The 14,901-nt window shown below is 44.1% G+C and overlaps 1 long non-coding RNA gene across 11 annotated transcripts in view; it reads left to right on the forward strand.

Annotated features, from left to right (window-relative positions):
• Positions 1-10,777, forward strand: part of LOC307188336 — a 1,520,920-nt gene extending 1,510,143 nt beyond the window's left edge. For all 11 annotated transcript variants that reach the window (XR_013828902.1, XR_013828903.1, XR_013828904.1 and 8 more), the window contains one exon: positions 10,700-10,777. This is a non-coding gene — a long non-coding RNA (uncharacterized lncRNA). The remainder of the gene's footprint in view (positions 1-10,699) is intronic.
• The last annotated feature ends 4,124 nt before the right edge of the window (positions 10,778-14,901 follow it).

Here is a 14,901-nt window from a genome sequence, read left to right on the forward strand (position 1 = left end):
CCATGGCCTGTCCTGCCTTTCTGGATTTTACACTTTTTTGAGATGGCCCTTTTGACCGGGGGGAAGTGAGACTTCATTGTAGTGCAGATTTCCTTTGCAAGCTTGCTTGGTTGGCCAAAAAGGGCGTATGCGTTTTTTCCTGAATATATGCAGGAAAAAACGCATACGCCCTTTTTGGCCAAGTGCATCATTGTGGACGTTCTGCCTCTTTTCCTATGCTTTCAATGCAATTCCAGTATACCTCCTGAAATCGGTTTCCTGCAATTCTGCCCCGCTTTCAAGTCCTCTTGGCAGCCTTACTTCAGTCTATTTTTGGACGATAGCTGTCATTTATAACTCTGCAGGTTTGTGAATTACAGTGCCCCTGAGCTCCTTTCTTCAACTCGCTTACTTGTGAGCTGGCCGCAACACCGCAGGATGGCTTCAGGCCCTAATCTGGTTCCGGCACGGCATGCTGAGCCTTTGGTTAATTCTTCATCCTGGTGGGAAATTAGAGTTAAATTTGCCCGTCCAGACACCTCCCGCTTGTCTCTCATTGGTTCTCCCTATTCCTGTACATCTTCCGCAGAAATTGCAAACTGGGCCAAACAGGAGTTTAAAGGCACTGACTCTCCAAGTGGGGAGAGTGTTAGTAAAGCGTCTGGAATGTTGCACCGAAGTACCAGGGGACGAAAACTGAGACATATTTGAACACGTCTCCCGATCACACGGTTGATCATACTCTGGGTTCCACATGCATGTTTTAGCTGAAGGAAGAATACCTTAAACCTGGAGAGTCGAGACCCGTGGAATGGGTACCATGCAATATGACTTCAAAGGGTCTTCATTTGCTCACCGAATCTCTCCAATCCTATCACTGCTGCGTTTATGACCCTTGTACACATGCTTGATTCTCTTTTGGAGACATAGCAATCCACAGGTTTTAAGATACTTACTAGTCAGGTATATTCTTAGGCATTTAATATGGGGTGTGGAGTCCATTTCGTTGAGCAAGGAGTAGCTCTTGTCTATTCCATATTTGGCTTAAGGAACTTTATCTGTGCTCATTTCAATCTCTGGTTTTATGCAGCACCCCAACTCACCTTTCCACTTAAGCAAGCATAAGTTGGTTTTCTAAATTTGAGACCCTGTTCTGTTTTGTAATGCAGTTCCTCTGTAGCCAAGTTTATATTCCATGTATTAGTGATATTTTTTGATGTTTCTTTTTCTGTGTGACTTATTTCAGTTAGAATCACCATACCCGAATCCACTCATTATGCTGCTATGGGCCTGGTGACATAGATTTCATTGCTGAGTGATATTGCATTATACATGAGTACCACAACTTCTTTATCCATTTTTCACTTTCTGTGATATTGAACTTGTATGGTAAACGAGGTTCTTGTAAACAGAGGCGTCCCAAATTTTGGGGTGGCTGTGTCTTTTTGATTTTAATTTCCCTAAGCTATAGGACCATAAGTGGAAGTGCACTAGGCTCTGTTGCTTTTTTTTTAGATGTTTCAGGAAACACCATACACTTCTCCGGAGTGGCTGTTGGCAATTTACATCCCGCCCATCAGCATAACAAGGCTCCCAGTTCTCCATGTCCTGTATTGCCTTTCTGGATTTTACACTTTTTTGAGATGGCCCTTTTGACCGGGGGGAAGTGAGACTTCACTGTAGTGCACATTTCCTTTGCAAGCTTGCTTGGTTGGCCAAAAAGGGCGTATGCGTTTTTTCCTGAATATATTCAGGAAAAAACGCATACGCCCTTTTTGGCCAAGTGCATCATTGTGGACGTTCTGCCTCTTTTCCTATGCTTTCAATGCAATTCCAGTCTACCTCCTGAAATCGGTTTCCTGCAATTCTGCCCCGCTTTCAAGTCCTCTTGGCAGCCTTACTTCAGTCTATTTTTGGACGATAGCTGTCATTTATAACTCTGCAGGTTTGTGAATTACAGTGCCCCAGAGCTCCTTTCTTCAACTCGCTTTCTTGTGACCTGGCCGCAACACCGCAGGATGGCTTCAGGCCCTAATCTGGTTCCGGCACGGCATGCTGAGCCTTTGGTTAATTCCTCTTCCTGGTTGGAAATGAGAGTTAAATTTGCCCGTCCAGACACCTCCAGCTAGCCTCTCATTGGTTCTCGCTATTCCTGTTCATCTTCCGCAGAAATTGCAAACTGGGCCAAACAGGAGGTTAAAGGGACTGACTCTCCAAGTGGGGAGAGTGTTAGTAAAGCGTCTGGAATGTTGCACCCGAGTACCAGGGGAGGAAAACTGAGACATATTTGAACACGTCTCCCGTTCACATTGTTGATCATACTCTGGGTTCCACATGCATGTTTTAGCTGAAGGAAGAATACCTTAAACCTGGAGAGTTGAGACCCGTGTAATGGGTACCATGCAATATGACTTCAAAGGGTCTTCATTTGCTCACCGAACGTCTCCAATCCTATCACTGCTGCGTTTATGCCCCTGTTCACACGCTTGATTCTCTTTTGGAGACACAGCACTCCATAGGTTTTAAGATACTTACTAGTCAGGTACATTCTTAGGCGTTTAATATGCGGTGTTGAGTCCATTTCGTTGAGCAAGGAGTAGCTCTTGTCTATTCCATATTTGACTTAAGGAACATTATCTGTGCTCATTTCAATCTCTGGTTTTATGCAGCACCCCAACTCACCTTTCCCCTTAAGCAAGCATAAGTTGGTTTTCTAAATTTGAGACCCTGTTCTGTTCTGTAATTCAGTTCCTGTGTAGCCAAGTTTACATTCCGTGTATTACTGATATCTTATGATGTTTCTTTTTCTGTGTGACTTATTTCAGTTAGAATCATCATACCTGAATCCACTCATTGTGCTGCTAAGGGCCTTGTGACACAGATTTCATTGCTGAGTGATATTGCTTTGTAAGTAAATACCACAACTTCTTTATCCATTTTTCACTTTCTGCGATGTTGAACTTGTACTGTAAACGAGGTTCTTGTAAACAGAGCCGTTCCAAACTTTGGGGTGGCTGTGTCTTTTTGATTTTAATTTCCCTAAGCTATAGGACCATAAGTGGAAGTGCCCTAGGCTCTGTTGCTTTGTTTTTTAGATGTTTCAGGAAACACCATACACTTCTCCTGAGTGTCTGTTGGCAATTTACATCCCGCCCATCAGCATAACAAGGCTCCCAGTTCTCCATGGCCTGTCCTGCCTTTCTGGATTTTACACTTTTTTCAGATGACCCTTTTGACCGGGGGGAAGTGAGACTTCATTGTAGTGCAGATTTCCTTTGCAAGCTTGCTTGGTTGGCCAAAAAGGGCGTATGCGTTTTTTCCTGAATATATTCAGGAAAAAACGCATACGCCCTTTTTGGCCAAGTGCATCATTGTGGACGTTCTGCCTCTTTTCCTATGCTTTCAATGCAATTCCAGTCTACCTCCTGAAATCGGTTTCCTGCAATTCTGTCCCGCTTTCAAGTCCTCTTGGCAGCCTTACTTCAGTCTATTTTTGGACGATAGCTGTCATTTATAACTCTGCAGGTTTGTGAATTACAGTACCCCTGAGCTCCTTTCTTCAACTCGCTTTCTTGTGAGCTGGCCGCAACACCGCAGGATGGCTTCAGGCCCTAATCTGGTTCCGGCACGGCACGCTGAGGCTTTGGTTAATTCCTCTTCCTGGTGGGAAATGAGAGTTAAATTTGCCCGTCCAGACACCTCCAGCTAGTCTCTCATTGGTTCTCGCTATTCCTGTTCTTCTTCCGCAGAAATTGCAAACTGGGCCAAACAGGAGGTTAAAGGGACTGACTCTCCATGTCAGGAGAGTGTTAGTAAAGCGTCTGGAATGGTGCACCCGAGTACCAGGGTATGAAAACTGAGACATATTTGAACACGTCTCCCGATCACATGGTTGATCATACTCTAGGTTCCACATGCATGTTTTAGCTGAAGGAAGAATACCTTAAACCTGGGTAGTTGAAACCCGTGGAATGGGTACCATGCAATATGACTTCAAAGGGTCTTCATTTGCTCACCGAACCTCTCCAATCCTATCACTGCTGCGTTTATGCCCCTGTACACATGCTTGATTCTCTTTTGGAGACATAGCAATCCATAGGTTTTACGATACTTAATAGTCAGGTACATTCTTAGGCGTTTAATATGCGGTGTTGAGTCCATTTCATTGAGCAAGGAGTAGCTCTTGTCTGTTCCATATTTGACTTATGGAACTTTATCTGTGCTCATTTCAATCTCTGGTTTTATGCAGCACCCCAACTCACCTTTTCCCTTAAGGAAGCATAAGTTGGTTTTCTAAATTTGAGAACCTGTTCTGTTCTGTAATTCAGTTCCTGTGTAGCCAAGTTTCCATTCCGTGTATTACTGATATCTTATGATGTTTCTTTTTCTGTGTGACTTATTTCAGTTAGAATCATCATACCTGAATCCACTCATTGTGCTGCTAAGGGCCTGATGACACAGATTTCATTGCTGAGTGATATTGCTTTGTAAGTAAATACCACAAGTTCTTTATCCATTTTTCACTTTCTGCGATGTTGAACTTGTACTGTAAATGAGGTTCTTGTAAACAGAGCCGTTCCTAACTTTGGGGTGGCTGTGTCTTTTTGATTTTAATTTCCCTAAGCTATAGGACCATAAGTGGAAGTGCCCTAGGTTCTGTTGCTTTGTTTTTTAGATGTTTCAGGAAACACCATACACTTCTCCCGAGTGGTTGTTGGCAATTTACATCCCACCCATCAGCATAACAAGGCTCCCAGTTCTCCATGGCCTGTCCTGCCTTTCTGGATTTTACACTTTTTTCAGATGGCCCTTTTGACCGGGGGGAAGTGAGACTTCATTGTAGTGCAGATTTCCTTTGCAAGCTTGCTTGGTTGGCCAAAAAGGGCGTATGCGTTTTTTCCTGAATATATTCAGGAAAAAACACATACGCCCTTTTTGGCCAAGTGCATCATTGTGGACGTTCTGCCTCTTTTCCTATGCTTTCAATGCAATTCCAGTCTACCTCCTGAAATTGGTTTCCTGCAATTCTGCCCCGCTTTCGAGTCCTCTTGGCAGCCTTACTTCAGTCTACTTTTGGACGATAGCTGTCATTTATAACTCTGCAGGTTTGTGAATTACAGTGCCCCTGAGCTCCTTTCTTCAACTCGCTTTCTTGTGCCCTGGCCGCAACACCGCAGGATGGCTTCAGGCCCTAATCTGGTTCCGGCACGGCACGCTGTGCCTTTGGTTATTTCCTCTTCCTGGTGGGAAATGAGAGTTAAATTTGCCCGTCCAGACACCTCCAGCTAGCCTCTCATTGGTTCTCGCTATTCCTGTTCATCTTCCACAGAAACTGTAAACTGGGCCAAACAGGAGGTTAAAGGGACTGACTCTCCAAGTCGGGAGAGTGTTAGTAAAGCGTCTGGAATGTTGCACCCGAGTACCAGGGGAGGAAAACTGAGACATATTTGAACACGTCTCCCAATCACATGGTTGATCATACTCTGGGTTCCACATGCATGTTTTAGCTGAAGAAGAATACCTTAAACCTGGAGAGTTGAGACCCGTGTAATGGGTACCATGCAATATGACTTCAAAGGGTCTTCATTTGCTCACCGAACCTCTCCAATCCTATCACTGCTGCGTTTATGCCCCTGTACACACGCTTGATTCTCTTTTGGGACATAGCAATCCATAGGTTTTAAGATACTTACTAGTCAGGTACATTCTTAGGCATTTAATATGGGGTTCTGAGTCCATTTCGTTGAGCAAGGAGTAGCTCTTGACTATTCCATATTTGGCTTAAGGAACTTTATCTGTGCTCATTTCAATCTCTGGTTTTATGCAGCACCCCAACTCACCTTTCCCCTTAAGCAAGCATAAGTTGGTTTTCTAAATTTGAGACCCTGTTCTGTTTTGGAATGCAGTTCGTGTGTAGCCAAGTTTACATTCCGTGTATTAGTGATATCTTATGATGTTTCTTTTTTGTGTGACTTATTTCAGTTAGAATCATCGTACCTGAATCCACTCATTGTGCTGCTACGGGCCTGATGACATAGATTTCATTGCTGAGTGATACTGCATTGTACGTAAGTACCACAAGTTCTTTATCCATTTTTCACTTTCTGTGATATTGAACTTGTACGGTAAACGAGGTTCTTGTAAACGGAGGCGTCCCAAACTTTGGGGTGGCTGTGTCTTTTTGATTTTAATTTCCCTAAGCTATAGGACCATAAGTGGAAGTGCCCTAGGCTCTGTTGCTTTGTTTTTTAGATGTTTCAGGAAACACCATACACTTCTCCCGAGTGGTTGTTGGCAATTTACATCCCACCCATCAGCATAACAAGGCTCCCAGTTCTCCATGGCCTGTCCTGCCTTTCTGGATTTTACACTTTTTTCAGATGGCCCTTTTGACCGGGGGGAAGTGAGACTTCATTGTAGTGCAGATTTCCTTTGCAAGCTTGCTTGGTTGGCCAAAAAGGGCGTATGCGTTTTTTCCTGAATATATTCAGGAAAAAACTCATACGCCCTTTTTGGCCAAGTGCATCATTGTGGACGTTCTGCCTCTTTTCCTATGCTTTCAATGCAATTCCAGTCTACCTCCTGAAATCGGTTTCCTGCAATTCTGCCCCGCTTTCAAGTCCTCCTGGCAGCCTTACTTCAGTCTATTTTTGGACGATAGCTGTCATTTATAACTCTGCAGGTTTGTGAATTACAGTGCCCCTGAGCTCCTTTCTTCAACTCGCTTTCTTTTGAGCTGGCCGCAACACCGCAGGATGGCTTCAGGCCCTAATCTGGTTCCGGCCCGGCATGCTGAGCCTTTGGTTAATTCCTCTTCCTGGTGGGAAATGAGAGTTAAATTTGCCCGTCCAGACACCTCCAGCTAGCCTCTCATTGGTTCTCGCTATTCCTGTTCATCTTCCGCAGAAATTGCAAACTGGGCCAAACAGGAGGTTAAAAGGACTGACTCTCCAAGTCGGGAGAGTGTTAGTAAAGCATCTGGAATGTTGCACCCGAGTACCAGGGTACGAAAACTGAGACATATTTGAACACGTCTCCCGATCACATGGTTGATCATACTCAAGGTTCCACATGCATGTTTTAGCTGAAGGAAGAATACCTTAAACCTGGGTAGTTGAAACCCGTGGAATGGGTACCATGCAATATGACTTCAAAGGGTCTTCATTTGCTCACCGAACCTCTCCAATCCTATCACTGCTGTGCTTATGCCCCTGTACACATGCTTGATTCTCTTTCGGAGACATAGCAATCCATAGGTTTTAAGATACTTACTAGTCAGGTACATTCTTAGGCGTTTAATATGCGGTGTTGAGTCCATTTCGTTGAGCAAGGAGTAGCTCTTTTCTATTCCATATTTGGCTTAAGGAACCTTATCTGTGCTCATTTCAATCTCTGATTTTATGCAGCAACCCAACTCACCTTTCCCCTTAAGCAAGCATAAGTTGGTTTTCTAAATTTGAGACCCTGTTCTGTTCTGTAATTCAGTTCCTGTGTAGCCAAGTTTCCATTCCGTGTATTACTGATACCTTATGATGTTTCTTTTCCTGTGTGACTTATTTCAGTTAGAATCATTATACCTGAATCCACGCATTGTGCTGCTAAGGGCCTGATGACATAGATTTCATTGCTGAGTGATATTGCTTTGTAAGTGAATACCACAACTTCTTTATCCATTTTTCACTTTCTGCGATGTTGAACTTGTACTGTAAACGAGGTTCTTGTAAACAGAGCCGTTCCAAACTTTGGGGTGGCTGTGTCTTTTTGATTTTAATTTCCCTAAGCTATAGGACCATAAGTGGAAGTGCCCTAGGTTCTGTTGCTTTGTTTTTTAGATGTTTCAGGAAACACCATACACTTCTCCCGAGTGGTTGTTGGCAATTTACATCCCGCCCATCAGCATAACAAGGCTCCCAGTTCTCAATGGCCTGTTGCCTTTCTGGATTTTACACTTTTTTCAGATGGCCCTTTTACCGGGGGGAAGTGAGACTTCATTGTAGTGCAGATTTCTTTGCAAGCTTGCTTGGTTGGCCAAAAAGGGCGTATGCGTTTTTTCCTGAATATATTCAGGAAAAAACGCATACGCCCTTTTTGGCCAAGTGCATCATTGTGGACGTTCTGCCTCTTTTCCTTTGCTTTCAATGCAATTCCAGTCTACCTCCTGAAATCGGTTTCCTGCAATTCTGCCCCGCTTTCAAGTCCTCCTGGCAGCCTTACTTCAGTCTATTTTTGGACGATAGCTGTCATTTATAACTCTGCAGGTTTGTGAATTACAGTGCCCCTGAGCTCCTTTCTTCAACTCGCTTTCTTGTGAGCTGGTTGTGACACCGCAGGATGGCTTCAGGCCCTAATCTGGTTCCGGCCTGGCATGCTGAGCCTTTGGTTAATTCCTCTTCCTGGTGGGAAATGAGAGTTAAATTTGCCAGTCCAGACACCTCCAGCTAGCCTCTCATTGGTTCTCGCTATTCCTGTTCATCTTCCACAGAAACTGCAAACTGGGCCAAACAGGAGGTTAAAGGGACTGACTCTCCAAGTCGGGAGAGTGTTAGTAAAGCGTCTGGAATGTTGCACCCGAGTACCAGGGGAGGAAAACTGAGACATATTTGAACACGTCTCCCGATCACATGGTTGATCATACTCTGGGTTCCACATGCATGTTTTAGCTGAAGAAGAATACCTTAAACCTGGAGAGTTGAGACCCGTGTAATGGGTACCATGCAATATGACTTCAAAGGGTCTTCATTTGCTCACCGAACCTCTCCAATCCTATCACTGCTGCGTTTATGCCCCTGTACACACGCTTGATTCTCTTTTGGGACATAGCAATCCATAGGTTTTAAGATACTTACTAGTCAGGTACATTCTTAGGCGTTTAATATGGGGTTTTGAGTCCATTTCGTTGAGCAGGGAGTAGCTCTTGTCTATTCCATATTTGGCTTAAGGAACTTTATCTGTGCTCATTTCAATCTCTGGTTTTATGCAGCACCCCAACTCACCTTTCCCCTTAAGCAAGCATAAGTTGGTTTTCTAAATTTGAGACCCTGTTCTGTTTTGGAATGCAGTTCCTGTGTAGCCAAGTTTACATTCCGTGTATTAGTGATATCTTATGATGTTTCTTTTTCTGTGTGAATTATTTCAGTTAGAATCATCGTACCTGAATCCACTCATTATGCTGCTACGGGCCTGATGACATAGATTTCATTGCTGAGTGATACTGCATTGTACGTAAGTACCACAAGTTCTTTATCCATTTTTCACTTTCTGTGATATTGAACTTGTACGGTAAACGAGGTTCTTGTAATCGGAGGCGTCCCAAACTTTGGGGTGGCTGTGTCTTTTTGATTTTAATTTCCCTAAGCTATAGGACCATAAGTGGAAGTGCCCTAGGCTCTGTTGCTTTGTTTTTTAGATGTTTCAGGAAACACCATACACTTCTCCCGAGTGGTTGTTGGCAATTTACATCCCGCCCATCAGCATAACAAGGCTCCCAGTTCTCCATGGCCTGTCCTGCCTTTTTGGATTTTACACTTTTTTCAGATGGCCCTTTTGACCGGGGGGAAGTGAGACTTCATTGTAGTGCAGATTTCCTTTGCAAGCTTGCTTGGTTGGCCAAAAAGGGCGTATGCGTTTTTTCCTGAATATATTCAGGAAAAAACGCATACGCCCTTTTTGGCCAAGTGCATCATTGTGGACGTTCTGCCTCTTTTCCTATGCTTTCAATGCAATTCCAGTCTACGTCCTGAAATCGGTTTCCTGCAATTCTGCCCCGCTTTCAAGTCCTCTTGGCAGCCTTACTTCAGTCTCTTTCTGGCCGATAGCTGTCATTTATAACTCTGCAGGTGTGTGAATTACAGTGGCCCTGAGCTCCTTTCTTCAACTCGCTTTCTTGTGACCTGGCCGCAACACCGCAGGATGGCTTCAGGCCCTAATCTGGTTCTGGAACGGCACGCTGAGCCTTTGGTTATTTCCTCTTCCTGGTGGGAAATGAGAGTTAAATTTGCCCGTCCAGACACCTCCAGCTAGCCTCTCATTGGTTCTCGCTATTCCTGTTCATCTTCCGCAGAAATTGCAAACTGGGCCAAACAGGAGGTTAAAAGCGCTGACTCTCCAAGTGGGGAGAGGGTTAGTAAAGCGTCTGGAATGTTGCACCCGAGTACCAGGGGAGGATAACTGAGACATATTTGAACACGTCTCCCGATCACATGGTTGATCATACTCTGGGTTCCACATGCATGTTTTAGCTGAAGGAAGAATACCTAAAACCTGGGTAGTTGAAACCCGTTGAATGGGTACCATGCAATATGACTTCAAAGGGTCTTCATTTGCTCACCGAACCTCTCCAATCCTATCACTGCTGCGTTTATACCCCTGTACACATGCTTGATTCTCTTTCGGACACATAGCAATCTATAGGTTTTAAGATACTTAATAGTCAGGTACATTCTTAGGCGTTTAATATGCGGTGTTGAGTCCATTTCGTTGAGCAAGGAGTAGCTCTTGTCTATTCCATATTTGGCTTAAGGAACTTTATCTGTGCTCATTTCAATCTCTGGTTTTATGCAGCACCCCAACTCACCTTTCCCCTTAAGCAAGCATAAGTTGGTTTTCTAAATTTGAGACCCTGTTCTGTTTTGGAATGCAGTTCCTGTGTAGCCAAGTTTACATTCCGTGTATTACTGATATCTTATGATGTTTCTTTTTCTGTGTGACTTATTTCACTTAGAATCATCATACCTGAATCCACTCATTGTGCTGCTAAGGGCCTGATGACACAGATTTCATTGCTGAGTGATATTGCTTTGTAAGTAAATACCACAACTTCTTTATCCATTTTTCACTTTCTCCGATGTTGAACTTGTACTGTAAATGAGGTTCTTGTAAACAGAGCCGTTCCAAACTTTGGGGTGGTTGTGTCTTTTTGATTTTAATTTCCCTAAGCTATAGGACCATAAGTGGAAGTGCCTTAGGCTCTGTTGCTTTGTTTGTTAGATGTTTCAGGAAACACCATACACTTCTCCCGAGTGGTTGTTGGCAATTTACATCCCGCTCATCAGCATAACAAGGCTCCCAGTTCTCCATGGCCTGTCCTGCCTTTCTGGATTCTACACTTTTTTCAGATGGCCCTTTTGACCGGGGGGAAGTGAGACTTCATTGTAGTGCAGATTTCCTTTGCAAGCTTGCTTGGTTGGCCAAAAAGGGCGTATGCGTTTTTTCCTGAATATATTCAGGAAAAAACGCATACGCCCTTTTTGGCCAAGTGCATCATTGTGGACGTTCTGCCTCTTTTCCTATGCTTTCAATGCAATTCCAGTCTACCTCCTGAAATCGGTTTCCTGCAATTCTGCCCCACTTTCAAGTCCTCTTGGCAGCCTTACTTCAGTCTATTTTTGGACGACAGCTGTCATTTATAACTCTGCAGGTTTGTGAATTACAGTGCCCCTGAGCTCCTTTCTTCAACTCGCTTTCTTGTGACCTGGCCGCAACACCGCAGGATGGCTTCAGGCCCTAATCTGGTTCCGGCACGGCACGCTGAGCCTTTGGTTATTTCCTCTTCCTGGTGGGAAATGAGAGTTAAATTTGCCCGTCCAGACACCTCCAGCTAGTCTCTCATTGGTTCTCGCTATTCCTGTTCTTCTTCCGCAGAAATTGCAAACTGGGCCAAACAGGAGGTTAAAGGCGCTGACTCTCCAAGTGGGGAGAGTATTAGTAAAGCGTCTGGAATGTTGCACCCGAGTACCAGGGGAGGAAAACTGAGACATATTTGAACACGTCTCACGTTCACATGGTTGATCATACTTGGGTTCCACATGCATGTTTTAGCTGAAGGAAGAATACCTTAAACCTGGAGAGTTAAGACCCGTGGAATGGGTACCATGCAATATGACTTCAAAGGGTCTTCATTTGCTCACCGAACCTCTCCAATCCTATCAGTGCTGCGTTTATGCCCCTTTACACACGCTTGATTCTCTTTTGGAGACATAGCAATCCATAGGTTTTAAGATACTTACTAGTCAGGTACATTCTTAGGCGTTTAATATGCGGTGTTGAGTCCATTTCGTTGAGCAAGGAGTAGCTCTTGTCTATTCCATATTTGGCTTAAGGAACTTTATCTGTGCTCATTTCAATCTCTGGTTTTATGCAGCACCCCAACTCACCTTTCCCCTTAAGCAAGCATAAGTTGGTTTTCTAAATTTGAGACCCTGTTCTGTTTTGGAATGCAGTTCCTGTGTAGCCAAGTTTACATTCCGTGTATTAGTGATATCTTATGATGTTTCTTTTTCTGTGTGACTTATTTCAGTTAGAATCATCGTACCTGAATCCACTCATTATGCTGCTACGGGCCTGATGACATAGATTTCACTGCTGAGTGATACTGCATTGTACGTAAGTACCACAAGTTCTTTATCCATTTTTCACTTTCTGTGATATTGAACTTGTACGGTAAATTAGGTTATTGTAAACGGAGGTGTCCCAAACTTTGGGGTGGCTGTGTCTTTTTGATTTTAATTTCCCTAAGCTATAGGACCATAAGTGGAAGTGCCCTAGGCTCTGTTGCTTTGTTTTTTAGATGTTTCAGGAAACACCATACACTTCTCCCGAGTGTCTGTTGGCAATTTACATCCCGCCCATCAGCATAACAAGGCTCCCAGTTCTCCATGGCCTGTCCTGTCTTTCTGGATTTTACACTTTTTTCAGATGGCCCTTTTGACCGGGGGGAAGTGAGACTTCATTGTAGTGCAGATTTCTTTTGCAAGTTTGCTTGGTTGGCCAAAAAGGGCGTATGCGTTTTTTCCTGAATATATTCAGGAAAAAACGCATACGCCCTTTTTGGCCAAGTGCATCATTGTGGACGTTCTGCCTCTTTTCCTATGCTTTCAATGCAATTCCAGTCTACCTCCTGAAATCGGTTTCCTGCAATTCTGCCCCGCTTTCAAATCCTCTTGGCAGCCTTACTTCAGCCTATTTCTGGACGATAGCTGTCATTTATAACTCTGCAGGTTTGTGAATTACAGTGCCCCTGAGCTCCTTTCTTCAACTCGCTTTCTTGTGACCTGGCCGCAACACCGCAGGATGGCTTCAGGCCCTAATCTGGTTCCGGCACGGCACGCTGAGCCTTTGGTTATTTCCTCTTCCTGGTGGGAAATGAGAGTTAAATTTGCCCGTCCAGACACCTCCAGCTAGTCTCTCATTGGTTCTCGCTATTCCTGTTCATCTTCCGCAGAAATTGCAAACTGGGCCAAACAGGAGGTTAAAGGCGCTGACTCTCCAAGTGGGGAGAGTGTTTGTAAAGCGTCTGGAATGTTGCACCCGAGTACCAGGGGAGGAAAACTGAGACATATTTGAACACGTCTCCCGATCACATGGTTGATCATACTCTGGGTTCCACATGCATGATTTAGCTGAAGGAAGAATACCTAAAACCTGGGTAGTTGAAACCCGTGGAATGGGTACCATGCAATATGACTTCAAAGGGTCTTCATTTGCTCACCGAACCTCTCCAATCCTATCACTGCTGCGTTTATGCCCCTGTACACATGCTTGATTCTCTTTCGGAGACATAGCAATCCATAGGTTTTAAGATACTTACTAGTCAGGTACATTCTTAGGCGTTTAATATGCGGTGTTGAGTCCATTTCGTTGAGCAAGGAGTAGCTCTTGTCTATTCCATATTTGGCTTAAGGAACTTTATCTGTGCTCATTTCAATCTCTGGTTTTATGCAGCACCCCAACTCACCTTTACCCTTAATGAAGCATAAGTTGGTTTTCTAAATTTGAGACCCTGTTCTGTAATGTAATTCAGTTCCTGTGTAGCCAAGTTTACATTCCGTGTATTACTGATATCTTATGATGTTTCTTTTTCTGTGTGACTTATTTCAGTTAGAATCATCATACCTGAATCCACTCATTGTGCTGCTAAGGGCCTGATGACAGATTTCATTGCTGAGTGATATTGCTTTGTAAGTAAATACCACAACTTCTTTATCCATTTTTCACTTTCTGCGATGTTGAACTTGTACTGTAAACGAGGTTCTTGTAAACAGAGCCGTTCCAAACTTTGGGGTGGCTGTGTCTTTTTGATTTTAATTTCCCTAAGCTATAGGACCATAAGTGGAAGTGCCCTAGGCTCTGTTGCTTTGTTTTTTAGATGTTTCAGGAAACACCATACACTTCTCCCGAGTGGTTGTTGGCAATTTACATCCCGCCCATCAGCATAACAAGGCTCCCAGTTCTCCATGGCCTGTCCTGCCTTTCTGGATTTTACACTTTTTTCAGATGGCCCTTTTGACCGGGGGGAAGTGAGACTTCATTGTAGTGCAGATTTCCTTTGCAAGCTTGCTTGGTTGGCCAAAAAGTGCGTATGCGTTTTTTCCTGAATATATTCAGGAAAAAATGCATACGCCCTTTTTGGCCAAGTGCATCATTGTGGACGTTCTGCCTCTTTTCCTATGCTTTCAATGCAATTCCAGTCTACCTCCTGAAATCGGTTTCCTGCAATTCTGCCCCGCTTTCAAGTCCTCTTGGCAACCTTACTTCAGTCTATTTTTGGACGATAGCTGTTATTTATAACTCTGCAGGTTTGTGAATTACAGTGCCCCTGAGCTCCTTTCTTCAACTCGCTTTCTTGTGACCTGGCCGCAACACCGCAGGATGGCTTCAGGCCCTAATCTGGTTCCGGCACGGCACGCTGAGCCTTTGGTTATTTCCTCTTCCTGGTGGGAAATGAGAGTTAAATTTGCCCGTCCAGACACCTCCAGCTAGTCTCTCATTGGTTCTCGCTATTCCTGTTCTTCTTCCGCAGAAATTGCAAACTGGGCCAAACAGGAGGTTAAAGGCGCTGACTCTCCAAGTGGGGAGAGTATTAGTAAAGCGTCTGGAATGTTGCACCCGAGTACCAGGGGAGGAAAACTGAGACATATTTGAACA

Source organism: Stenella coeruleoalba (assembly GCF_951394435.1).
Source record: "Stenella coeruleoalba genome assembly, chromosome: 6".
NCBI lineage: Eukaryota > Metazoa > Chordata > Mammalia > Artiodactyla > Delphinidae > Stenella > Stenella coeruleoalba.